Source organism: Oryctolagus cuniculus, chromosome 8 (assembly GCF_051225735.1).
Source record: "Oryctolagus cuniculus isolate XC-2025 breed Fujian yellow rabbit chromosome 8, ASM5122573v1, whole genome shotgun sequence".
In the NCBI taxonomy this organism is placed as follows: Eukaryota; Metazoa; Chordata; class Mammalia; order Lagomorpha; family Leporidae; genus Oryctolagus; species Oryctolagus cuniculus.
In genome coordinates, this window is record NC_142874.1 from 89,951,878 (window position 1) to 89,966,014 (window position 14,137).

At 36.8% G+C, this 14,137-nt stretch overlaps 1 long non-coding RNA gene across 2 annotated transcripts in view; it reads left to right on the plus strand.

Annotated features, from left to right (window-relative positions):
- Positions 1-14,137, plus strand: part of LOC103350738 (uncharacterized) — a 244,303-nt gene that overhangs the window by 205,333 nt on the left and 24,833 nt on the right. The window contains exon 5 of one of the 2 annotated variants that reach the window (XR_016212349.1): positions 6,646-7,840. The exons of the other annotated variant lie outside the window; for it this stretch is intronic. This is a non-coding gene — a long non-coding RNA (uncharacterized LOC103350738). Of the gene's footprint in view, positions 1-6,645; positions 7,841-14,137 lie in introns of those variants that run through there. 2 annotated transcript variants of the gene reach the window in all.

A 14,137-nucleotide genomic window follows, 5' to 3' on the forward strand; every position in this document is an offset into this window, starting at 1 on the left:
GAGATGAAAATCTCTACAATGAAAATTACAATACAGTAATGAAAGAAGTAGAAGAAGACACAATAGAAAAATTTTCCATATTTGTGGATTGGAAGAATTGATATCAACCTGTCCATACTACTGAATGTGATTTACAGATTAAATAAGACCCCAACCAAAATACCAAGGACATTCTTCTCAGATCTAGGAAAAAACACTGGAAACAAATATGGAAACACTAGAGACTCCAAATAGTTAAAGCAATCTAGATAACAAAAAGTAGACAGACACATCACAATACCAGATTTCAAGGCATACTACAGAGCCATTATAATCAAAACAGGCTGGTACTGGCACAAAAATAGACATGTAGATTTAGGGAACAGGTAAGAAGCTCCAGAAATCAATCCACACATATACAGCCAACATATATTGGATAATGCAGTTAAAATCAATCCCTTGGAGAAAGGACAGTCTTTTCAACAAATGATGTTTTGAAAATTGGATCTCCACATGCAGAAGTATGAAACAAGACTCCTCTCTTACAACTTATACAAATGTCAACTCAGAACATATGAAAGATCTAGAGCTATGACCTGATACCATCAAATTACTAGAGGAGAACATTGGAGAAACTCTGAAAGACATTGGTATAGACAAAGACTTCTTGTAAAAGACCCCAGAAGCACAGGCAATTAAAAGCAAAATAGACAAATCATATTACATCAAGTTGTGAACCTTCTGCACTGTGAAAAAAATCACTCAGCAAAGTGAATAGGCAACCAAGAGAATTGGAGAAAATGTTTGCAAACTATGCAACTGATAAGGGATTAATATCCAGAATCTATAAAGAGCTTCAGAAATGCAACAAAAGCAAAACAAAGAATCTGATTAAAAAATGGGCAAAGGACTTGAACTGGTATTTTTCAAAGAAAAAATTCAAATGGTCAACAGACACTTGTAAAAAGTGCTCAGGATTACTAGCCATCAGGGAAATGCAAATCAAAACCACAGTGAGGTTTCACTCACCTCAATTAGAATGGCTCTCTTACAGAAATCAACATCAATAAATGCTGGTGAGAATGTGGGGAAAAGGGTACCCTAATCCATCGTTTGTAGTAGTGGAATTTTGTACAGCCATTGTGGAAAATAGTATGGGGATTTCTCAGAAATATGAATATAGACCTACCAGATCCAGCCATCCCACTCTTGGGAATTTACTCAAGGGAAATGAAATCAGTATATGAAAGAGTTATCTCTACTCTGTTTTTCATTGCAACTCAATTCACAATAGCTAAGATAAGGAAGCAACCTAGATATCCATCAACTGATGACTGGATACAGACATTTTGGTGTATATACACTATGTAGTACTACTCAACTCTAAAAGAGAATGAAATCCTGTATTTTGCAACAAAATGGTTGCAACTGGAAACCACTATGTTTAGTGAAATAAGCAATTCCCCAAATGACAGATACCATATGTTTTCTTTGATCTGTGGTAACTAATAGAGTACCAAAAATGTGATGTATAGGAGTTAAATGCACACTTGTGGTTTGATGATTGTTTATAGTCCTTGTCTCTACTGTTGAACATTTTTTTTTTCTTTTTACTATTTGTTGAACTCTTTGCTTAGAGTAGGGTTTAATCTTATTAGGATAAAGTAAACTGTTAAGTAGATCATTGTAAAAATTAAGAGAGGGAATAGGAGAATAAAGAGAAGGAAGTGTGTGAGAATGTGCAGGAGGGTAGATTATGAAATATCACTGTTACTAAATCTTTATACTTGAAATACATGAGTTTGTATATCTTAAATAAAATTTTAAAAGAGAAATGTCATTGACAGAATGTATAGGTACCAAATTAAATCTCTTGCTATTTCCAACTTACTAGAATCATTACATTTTGGAAACTTAGGGTAGCTAATCTTTTTATTTTAGAGAATATAGACTGTTGCCCTCTTTTCATAATTGTTTAAAAATATTCTAGAGTGTGTAAATATTTGGGATTCATTCCTTGTACTGACAGGATAAATTATTTGCTGGATCAATATGTCTCTTAAAAATAAGTAGTTATGGTAAATGTGACCCCAATGTCACAGATACTGAGCTAGTGCACTCTGATTTCACTATGTATAAACAGTATAACATAATTATTTTACTAAGTTATTCAACAATATTTCTCAAGCAGCAATTCTAAGTGCAACTGTATGATAACATTTGCATTTCAATATCTTTCATTTCTTTGTATTTTCCAGTTTTAAAATACCCCTTAAATGTTTTTCTTTTAAAACCTTTAATTCTCCATTCAGAATTTGACTGAAGCTAAGTCTTCAATCGTCCTTCATTTTTCCATTCTTGTACTTACTAGGGAACCTTCTCTGCATAATCAAGCCTATCTATTCTTTCTCCTTTGGCACATCCTTTTTTTCTCTATCTTTTTGTGCCGAAGAAAAATATGTTGTTTATTGAGCCATGAACTAAACTCCATACTTGCTGCTATGTGTATTGTATTTGTGTGTTCATATTGGATAGAATATGCAAAGATAAATAAAATATGTGTGACCCTAGAGTACCTGATATTTTGATAGTAGAGTCAAAGATAAACAGCTACACTTTAAAACTTTTTAAAGGAATGCTATTATGAATACAACTAATATGCTTTTAAAAAGTCTAAAGAACAAATAGTTTTGATGTGTAAAGATGCAAAAATATGTAGTTATTTGAATGTGTAAGACATGAAGAGTTGGAAATAGAGTGAAGAATAGGATATATGGGTTGTGGTGTGGCAGGATAAGCTGATGCATGTGATGTAGGCATCCAAACAGATGCCACTTCTAGTCCTGGCTGCTTTGTCTCTAATCCAGCTTGCTGCTAATGTGCCTGGAAAAGCAGCAGAACATGACTCAAGTATTTGTGCTCCTACAGCTACATAGAAGATCTGAATGGAATTCCAGGATTCTAGCTTTGGCCTGGACTTACCCCATCCATTGTGGCTATTTCGGGAGTTAGCGAAAGGATAGAAGATGTATTCCTCTGTTCTTCCCTCTCTTTGTGATCCTGCCTTTTAAGTAAACAAATCTGAAAAATAAGAGATAATATTCTATGATTTTAGGGAACACATATTCTTGTTAAAGGAAGCTGAAAATAAGCAAGTACAAATAGTAAACCTGCTATTTCCACATCACGGTAAGTGCTATGAAGACAATAAAATAGGTAATCCTGGAGAATGTCTGGGAGCTTCTTCAGATAAGAAAGCAGAGGATACTTCACTGGGAAGGTGACATCTGGGATGAGATCTATTAATGAGGTGATATCTTTTTATCCTTTTCAAATCACTCTCCTAAAAACTGAGTTGGACTTTTTGAACTCAAAGATGCTGCACTATCTCCTGACAGTCTTTCATTGTCAAGTTTCTGGAAAGATTAGTCTAATCATTTCCACTTTCATGTGTATACCTGACTTGGGAACCATACATCAAAGGTCAGTTAGAATTTTCAATTTGGCTGTGACACAGGCAGATTTAATGTCATGCTGCTGAATGTACTCTACGTGTTATGTGCTCCATCTCAGTTTTGGTTACCAACATCTACACAATTTCTCCGTCATTTTTGACTTTCTCACTATATTCTCTGATGAATGCCTTTCCTTCTGCCCCTATATTATGCCTCACTTCTTTTTCCTATCTTCCAAACCATTGACAATGCCTTAGTTCAAATAATTGTCATATCTCTCCCAATTTCTCCCAGAGTCTTCTGACCAGTATCTGTCCTTCCAAATGTGCTCTTCTGTATATTTTCACTGAGACATATATAAAAGGATTTATATACCCAAACTGATAAGGAGATTTGAGAGAAATTTGAAGCTCCTAGACTTGGCCTGTGAAATTGTTCATGATCTGGTTCCTGTCTATTTTGTATCTTCTCCTCACTCTTCCCCTTTCTCTAACTCTGAACTCAGTAATGGTGAGCAGTAATAGAAGGGCTTTTTCTTAGGTCTCAACTGATTTAAATATATGTATTTTCTTCATTTCTCACTCTTATATAACATAAAATTTTATAAACTTTCAATTTTAAATTATTTACTTTGACCTGTTGAAGTATTGAAATGTGATATTCATATTTTATTGTGAAGTTCCTGCCTCTGAACATGTCCTCATGCAGTGAAGATTCCAGATTTTAGGAAATTGATTTTAATAGGGCATCATCATTGTCATGAGTTAGTAGTGATTTTTCAAGTATTGCTATACTGACTTTGATTATCTTCACTATAAGTTAAAGGTATTTTTGTGGATTATTTTATTCAAACTACAGTGTGTAGTAAATCTTTTTCTAAATCAATAGTACTTTTGGTCTATGACTTTTCAAAGTCTGGTGTTTAGGAGAGTTTGTATTGAAGTTCAGGTGTGAAACCTTCATATTTTATTGCTAAACCAAGTTTCTACGTAGTTTGTTCACAATTTATTAGCATGCCAATTCTTCATCAGGATGCACTGCCTGTGAATATGTGTGTCTTAGCCAGTTTTTCTGTTACTATAACAAAACACCTGACAGCAACTTTTAAGAGCAAAGTTTTATTTAGCTCACAGTTTTGGAGGTAAAGTCTAAATGGCCTGGTGCAGGTTTTGGATATTGTAAGGGACCCATGGCAGAAGGCAGTGTGTGTGTGTGTATGTGTGTGTGTGTGCATATGTGTAGGAAGGATCATATGGGCCAGCCATGAGAGAGAGAGAGAACGAGAGAGAGGGAACAAGGCAACTCAGGCCTTTATAACAGATCTATCATGAGAGCTATCAAATATTCTTATGATTCAAGTACCACTAGGCTCCACTTCCTAAAGATTCCAGAATCTCTCAGTAATATCACTCTGGAGTCTAAGCCTTTAACACAAGGACATTTGTGGGACATTTGACATTCCAACCACAGTAATGTGGTGGTTTTTTTTTTTTTTTTTTGTAATGTGTTATTTAAACTCTTTTTTATGTGGCATAACATCTGTAAGTCATATTTCAGACTTTGGACTTACCTTTTTAATATATAAGGTGTTCCCGAAATTGGTCAAAGGAAAACAGAAAAATTAATCTATTGAATAAAATGGACACTGCTTACGACCAAATTATTTACAGACAAGGCAGTAGAATTGGCCCACAAACATATCTTAGGATACATATAAATTAAAACTGTACTGAGACATTATATATCTCTCAAAAATTCTGTTAAAGTTTGAGGTCAGTATTGTGGTGCCACTGGTTAATTAAGGCTTGGGACGCCCACATCCCACATTGTAATGCCAATTCGAGGCCTGGCTGCTTTACTTCTGAAACAACTTTCTAATAATGCACATCCTGGGAAACAGTGGATGATATCCTCAGTGTTTGGATCCCTGAAACTCATGCATGAGATTCAAATGCAGTTCCATGCTCTAACCTTTGGCCTGGCTTGGCCTTGTGAGCATTCGGGGAGTGAATCAATGGATGAAAGGACCTTCTTTCCTTCCTTCCTTCCTTCCTTCCTTCATTCCTCCCTCCCTCCCTCCCTCTCTCCCTATAAAAAATTAAAATCTTAGTATCAATAAATTTTTAAAAGATTTATTTATTTGAAAGTCAGAATAACACAGAGAAGGAGAGACAGAGAGACAGAGAGACAGAGAGACAGAGAGATCTTCCATCCACTGGTTCACTCTCCAACTGGCCGCATTGGTTGGAGCTACACTGATCTGAAGCCAGGAGCCAGGATAGGGGCCCAAGGACTTGGGCCATCTTCCACGGTTTTCCCAGGCCATAGCAGAGAGCTAGATTGAAATTGGAGCAGCCAGGACTTGAACTGGCACCCATATTGGATCCTGGTACTGCAGGCATCAGCTTTACCCACTACACCACAGCGCCAGCCCCAATTTCTTACAGTTCACTGAGTGACACATTCTGCTATTGAGACTGTTATCTATTAAAAATTAAATTACTCCACCCCACCGTGGCCATCTTTATGCATTACACTTGGCAGCTCACATGTCCTATTATAATGTTTATCTTGATTACATGATTAAGTTAGTGTTAAATTTCTCCACTGTAAAGGTATTTTCTTTTTGTAGTTAATTATCTCTTGTGAGAGATACTTTGAGAGTGGACAAATCATATTTCTCTTCAAAATTTTGCCCACTAATTTTGGCATCCATTGATGAATCTTGTTTTCAACAACTGTGATTGCCCAACATTGATTCTTTATTTCCCTCCTCTAATTCATTAGTGGATTTTATTAGAAGAGTTATTTTTTCTCACATTTATTTGTTTAGCAAATTGCTTTTATCAGTGTACATCAATGAATATTTTATTTTATAGGTAAAATTCAATAACCATTATTTTTTGATCAAACTGATATAGCTTTGGGCATTAGGAAAATTTATCATTTAATTGTATGTCCCTTTGGCTTCTTTTTTTTTGAAGTTCCCATCTTGAACATTTTCTTACATTTCTACAGTATCAGATATTCCAGGTTGACCATGTGTTTTTGCCGTCTCTAGAATCAATCACTTCTCGAAAAATGTGCAATCATATTCTAAGCATGAGAAAAATAATAGACAAAACCTACCAAAGGAAATTTTACAAAAAAACACACCTGATTAATACTCTTTTTCTTTTCTTTCTTTCTTTTTTTTTTTTTGTTTTGACAGGCAGAGTGGACAGTGAAGGGGAGAGACAGAGAGAAAGGTCTTCCTTTGCTGTTGGTTCACCCTCCAATGGCCGCCACAGCCAGCGTGCTGCAGCCGGCGCACCGCGCCTATCTGAAGGCAGGAGCCAGGTGCTTCTCCTGGTCTCCCATGGGGTGCAGGGCCTAAGGACTTGGACTGTCTTCCACTGCACTCCCTGGCCACAGCAGAGAGCTGGCCTGGAAGAGGGGCAACCGGGACAGAATCCGGCGCCCTGACCAGGACTAGAACCTGGTGTGCTGGCGCTGCAAGGCGGAGGATTAGCCTACTGAGCCGCGGCGCCGGCCTCTGATTAATACTCTTAAAATGCCATAGTCATGAAAAACAAGGAAAAACCTGAGGAATTGTTACAGGCTAAAAGACCAAAGAGAAATAACAATCAGATCCAATGTGGGATCCTGCTTAATATCCTGACATAGGAAAGATATTTGTGGCATATGTGCTGAAATTAGACTAATGATATTTAATTGATAATATTGTAACAGTATTTACTCTGTGGTTTTGAAATTATAGTTAAAGATGTTAGCATTATGGAAATCATGGTGAGACATAAGAAATAATCTGTTTTGTTGTGGTGGAGTTTCTTGATCTCTTTGTAGATTTTGCTTATTAATCCTTTATCAGTGTCATAATTTGAAAATATTTTCTCCCATTCTGTTGGTTGCCTCTTCACTTTCCTGACTGTTGCTTTTGCAGTACAGAAATTTCTCAATTTGATGTAATCCCAATTGTTAATTTTGGCTTTGGCTGCCTGTGCCTCTGGGGTCTTTTGGGTGCACAGGCAGCCAAAACCAAAATGAAATTTATATTTATAAATAAAAGCTTTCTCTAAAAAAAGAGAAATCTGAACTTACACTAAGAACTGCACATTTCCTTTGTATGGCTCTTTTGACAGACAAATTAATATTATACCCACTGGGGCTAGTGCTCAGGCACTGGGATCCATTGAGGAGAGGAGCTCAGCTGAGCAGCATATTCCTCCTTTCTGATTAAAAGAAAAAAGATTTACCATGCCTAACTTGGGTGTGTCACCTAGGCACACCCTTATCCCTGGACCACTAAGCAGAGCTCTTTGGGCACATCCATTACAAGCCTCTAGAGATTCACTTAAGCAGACATTCCAGTTATCTACAAAGTCATAAAGAACAATAAAAACCACCACAGCAAAAAAAAAAAAAATGAAGCAATCAATGGGTATCTCTACAAATGCCGAACAATGAATGGACCAATCCAAGAAACAAGAATAATGAACATAAAATACGCCCCCAAAAGAACACAACACTTCAATACTAGATTGTAAAGATGAGGAGATAGAAGACAGGCAAGAAATGGAACTCAAAAAATTGATCATAAGATTATGTAGAAATAATCAAAAGCAAATGCACAAACTACTAAAATGCATGCAGGACATGAAAGAAAATTTCTCCCTTGAAATTGAGATCCTAAAGAGGGTCAAAAGGAAATGAAGAATTCAATAGAAAAAATAAAAATGTAGTGGAGAGCCTTGAAAACAGAATCAGTGTAGCAGAAAAGAGAATATTGGACTTAGAAGACAAAGCACAGGAAAGTATACAGTCAAACCAAAGACAAGAAGAGGAAATTAGAAAACTAGGAAAACTGTTGGGAATCTATAGAATAGTATATAAAAAAACCCATCATACAAGTTCTAGGATTTACTGAAGGCGTGGAGAAAGAGAGAAAGGATTAGAAGTCCTTTTTATTGAAATAACAGCAGAAAACTGCCCAGGTTTGGAGACAGAAAGGGACATCCAAGTACAGGAAGCACACAGAACTTCCAATAGACGTGACCAGTAAAGATCCTCACCATGACACATGGTAATCAAACTCACCACAGTGAAACATAATGAGGAGATTCTAAAACGTGCAGGAGATAAATGCCAGATTACTTTCATAGGATCTCCCATTAGACTCACAGACTTTTAACCAGAAACCCTACAGGCTAGGAGAGAATGGCGAGATGTATTCCAAGTATTAAAGGAAACAACTGTCATCCCAGAATATTATACCCTTCAAAGCTCTCATTTGTGAATGTAGGTGAAATAAAGGCATTTCATAACAAACAAATATTGAAAGAATTTGTCATACCCAACCAGCCTGAAAAAAGGTTAGGGATGTGTTGCACACAGAAACACAGAAACATGGTCATCATTACGAAAGAAAGTAAATGAAGAAAAACTCTCAGTAAAAGATCAAAGGAAGTTCAAAGTATAAATTAGGTATATTTTTCAAAAAATGGCAGGGCCAAATCATTAATTATCAGTAGTCACCTTGAAAGTAAATGACCTCAACTCCCCAGTTAAAAGACACAAGACTGATAAAATACAACACCTTTTCATGATGAAAACTCTAAGCAAACTGGGTATGGAAGGAACATTCCTCAATACAATCAAAGCAATTTATGAAAAACCCATGGCCAACATCCTATTGAATGGGGAAAAGTTGGAAGCATTTCCACTGAGATCTGGTACCAGCCAGGGATGTCCACTCTCACCACTGCTATTCAATATAGTTCTGGAAGTCTTAGCCAGGGCTATTAGGCAAGAAAAAGAAATTAAAGGGATACAAATTGGGAAGGAAGAAGTCAAACTATCCCTCTTTGCAGATAATATGATTCTTTATTTAGGGGACCCAAAGAACTCTACTAAGAGATGATTGGAACTCATAGAAGATTTTGGCAAAGTAGCAGGGTTTAAAATCAATGCACCAACAATAGATGCTGGAGAGGATGTGGGGAAAACTGGACATAACCCACTGTTGGTGGGAATGCAAACTGGTTAAGCCATTATGGAAGTCCGTCTGGAGATTCCTCAGAAACCTGAAGATAACCCTACCATACTACCCAGCCATACCACTCCTTGGAATTTACCCAAAGGAAATGAAATTGGCAAACAAAAAAGCTGTCTGCACATTAATGTTTATTGCAGCTCAATTCACAATAGCTAAGACCTGGAACCAACCCAAATGCCCATCCAACAGTAGACTGGATAAAGAAATTATGGGACATGTACTCTATAGAATACTATACAGCAATAAAAAACAGTGAAACCCGGTCATTTGCAACAAGATGGAGGAATCTGGAAAACATTATGCTGAGTGAATTAAGCCAGTCCCAAAGGGACAAATATCATATGTTCTCCCTGAACTGTGACAACTAACTGAGCACATAAAAGAAACCTGTAGAAGTGCCATTGACATAAGCATAAGCAATGACTTGATCAGACCTTGTTCTGACTGCCGAGAAATGTTATTATGCTTTTTACTATTTTCTTTTACTATTTAATGCCATTTGTGGAAATGTTTACTTAATACAGAATTATTATTAGGTGTTTAAATCCAATTGAAAATTGATCCCTGTAAAAAATAAGGATGAGAAAAAGGGATGGAGGAGATACACAGTTCAGCACACATTCTCATGGACTTATACCTAAGAGTAAACCTAAAAACTTGCCATGTGACTCCAAATTCCATTAAGCAGGCTGGTACTAATGCCATCTTTCTTGTTAAAATGATCATTTTAATAGCACAACTGATCATAAATACAGGAATAAATGTCAAAAGAATCACATAAATAATACCAAGGGTCTGCCAATTACAACTGATAGAATTAAAAAGGAGAGTATGATCCAACATGGGAAGCAGGCCACACAGCAGATTCATAAAATGACAAATGCACTGAAGAGCATTCTGGCCTCAGACTCAGCCCTTAAGGCATTCGGATCTAGCTAAAAACCCATGAGAGCATTTCAGGCATGGAAAGCCAAAACACTGTGGGAACAAATGACCTACTTGAAAGATCTCTGTGAGTGAGATCCCAGTGGAAAGAAGGGGTCATCATAGAATGAGGTACTTTCTCTGAAGAGAAGAGAGAACGTCCACGTTGATTATGGCCTTGTCTAAATACTGGCGGAGTACAGCATTTGAGTTTGATCTTCGCTCGCTGTATGAAGAAACCACAGTTTATATGCTACAGAGTTATCTGGAAACATTTGGAACATCCTGAGGATATAACAGCTGGCTGCACCAAAAACTCTTAGTTTTGTTGTTATTTGTAATAAATACAAATAAATACTCAGAATTATGCAACCAAAAGGTAAAAAAAACCCTTCATCTTTATTTTTCTTGATAAAATAGAGGTTAAGCGTATCAACCTTAGTAGATAACTCTTCTATCCAAGGAAATCCCCAGAGTCGGCCTTGATAGCCTTAAAACAAAGACATCAAACACAACTCAAGAAAACTTAATATATATATATATATATACATAAATATATATATGGTATCATATATTTCTCTCTGGTCATTCATTCCACAGGACAAGTGCATGTTCAGCATCACTGCCTTAGTACTTAACTGATCTAGTTTATTATTGCATACAGATATTCTAATGTAATTAAGGGAATGACACTGCTAGACATTATAATTAGTTGGTACTGTGGATGCTTTTTCAAGACAATACAATTGCCATCACAGCCCAGTGACATTACTCAAGTACTGTGGTACTTTTTACCAACATCTTCCAAGTCTTTAACTCATTTCAGTCTAGCCTTAGTCAATAAGCCTAAACAATTTAAATGTAGCTGTAAATGTCCTGAATCAGTACTGTTGAGCTATTTGTCATCGAAATTCCTATGTCTGTGTTCCTGTGGTAAGATTAGATAAACATGAAAATAAAGACATTCTGCAGGATCATTTTTTTTTGACAGGCAGAGTGGACAGTGAGAGAGAGAGAGAGATGGAGAGAAAGGTTTTCCTTTGCCGTTGGTTCACCCTTCAGTGGCTGCCGCAGCCAGTGCACTTTGGCCAGTGCACCGCGCTGATCCAGTGGCAGGAGCCAGGTGCTTGTCTTGGTCTCCCAAGGGGTGCAGGGCCCAAGCACTTGGGCCATCCTCCACTGCACTCCCAGGCCACAGCAGAGAACTGGCCTGGAAGAGGGGCAAGCAGGACAGAATCCGGCGCCCCAACCGGGACTAGAACCCGGTATGCCAGCGCCACAGGCAGAGGATTAGCCTATTGAGCTGTGGCGCCAGCTAGGATCATTGTTTTTAAAATGAAAGGATTCTGGTCTGTTATATAAACAAGTGCTTGAGAAATCCTTGATTTGTTAGTAAGAAAATCAGCTTTCTTTAGCTGCCTGTGTGTTACTCATCTTTACGATAAAACTTAGAGATTTTGTTCATAAAGAACACACACACATACTGTAGTCTTTTTAATGACTCTTCATTAAAAAGAACAAAATCCTGTAATTTATACCAAAATAAATGGAACTGGAGGACATCATGTTAAGTGAAATAATCTGGAGACAGAAAAAAAGCATGTTATCTTGCATATGTGGAAGTTAAAAAATCCCAAACTCAATCTGAACACAGAATGTTGATTACTAGGGGCTGGGAAGGAAGCGAGATTTAGAAAAAAGAAGAAGAAATTAGCAATTCCCAACTTGACTCTCACTGGGATTAAACATGACAATAGGTCTGATCTGATTTCATCATCATTTAAAAAATCATCTATTATTTTTCACTTTATGTTTCTGTGTGGAAGCAAACTGTTGAAATCTTTACTTAATGTATGCTAAACTGATCTTCTGTATATAAAGAGAATTGAAAATGAATCCTCATGTGAATGGAAGGGGAGAGGGAGTGGGAAAGGGGAGGGTTGCGGGTGGGAGGGACGTTATGGGGGGGGGAAGCCATTGTAATCCATAAGCCGTACTTTGGAAATTTATATTCATTAAATAAAAGTTAAAAAAACAAACAAACAAACAAACAAAAAAACTGAAGCACAAATATCAAATTTATGGCAAAGCCAGGGTAGAAGAAAAAAATAAAAAAGAAAGAATTTGGATAACAAAATAGGAGAAGCTGGATACTATTCATAAATTGTGATAAATATATCATACTAATGTGAGATGTTACTGGGGAAGCTGAGTGGAGGGTATTTAGAAATTCTGTATTACTTCACAAATTTTGTTTTGTAAATTAAAAAAAATTCCTGAAACAAGAAGTAAAACAAACAAACAAACAAAAACAAAAACCCAAAAACCAAAAAAAAATCCTTCAGGATCGCTGCTCTAAAGCTCTGTTGCCTTTCAAAAATTGGCTTTTTCATACCTGTTCTCTTGTATAGAATGGCTTTCTGATTTTCCCTTTACATGGCTATCTCACCTTTGAAGTTCAACTTAGATGTTACCTTCATCAGATGGCACTTCCTGATTCCTAAACTTCAAATTTGGGCTTGACACCAAGTTTAACTGCTTCCATCACACTTTGTGCTTATCTGTTATAACCCCTACTTTATTATAATTTTGTCTCGTTCTTGGATTATGTATAGTTTAAGGAAAGAGAACAGGCCTTTTATCATCTTTGTTCCACTTCTAGTTTAGAGAATGAGAAAATACTTCAAATGATCTAAAACATACCAAATGATCTGCAATGTATATTTATTTATGTAAAGATTAGAATTGAAATAAGCCTAAAATACACATAAAGAAATCTCATGCTTGCTGGAATAGCAGCACCACAAAGGATTAAGTCATCTCTTTGAAAACAGAAAATGAGTACAAAGTCTAAGGTCTAAGAAAAGTACACAAAATATAAGAAATTGTACCAAATATCACCTGAAGTATTCCTGGAGACAAACTGCCAAAGCCTGTATTTTGTACATATGAAGGAAAAGGAGAGTAGTGTGCTACTGAAAGTGGGTTATTTGGATTCTAAGAGACATATCAATCAGTAAAGCGAGAGGTTATTCTAGCATTTTGACTGGTATAATAAGGGTGGGACCATAGTGTGCACATCCTGGACTAGATAGACCGATCCTGAAGTTGCACTGCTTTGGCCCAGCTACCTACCATAAATCTAACTAGCCTGAGTGTCACTGTTGTCTTCCATATGGGATATGAGACTTCTGTAAGAGCACTACTCTTGTAAACCTTCACTGTTGTCCCAGGTAAGAGAAATAAAACTTCATAGAAAACCCAGAAACATGACCTATCTAGAAGGCACAGGGAACATAGCCAGAGTCTTGAGTAGCCTTCCTGTTGCCTTGCCATGAATATGACCCAGTGGCTCTCATCAGGCCATCTTTCTCACTGTGTCTGTCGGTTTCGCTGACATATTACCAGTATGTTGCTTCCACCTTGTCCATATTAAAAGCAAACCAAAGAACAATGATCTTGTACGTTCTTTCAAATAAACTTTATGTTTTATCCTAAAGATGACTACAAGGATCGTTTATAGCCTCCACTGATATTCTCTTTTTATGTGTTTTATTTTCAGCTTTGTTTCTCACTACCTCACGGTCTTTTCATTTCCTTTTATTTATTTATTTTTTTGACAGGCAGAATTAGAGAGAGAGAGAGAGGTCTTCCTTTCCCATTGGTTTACCCCCCAAATGACTAATACGGCCAGCATGCTGTGGCCGGTGCGCTGCGGCCAGTG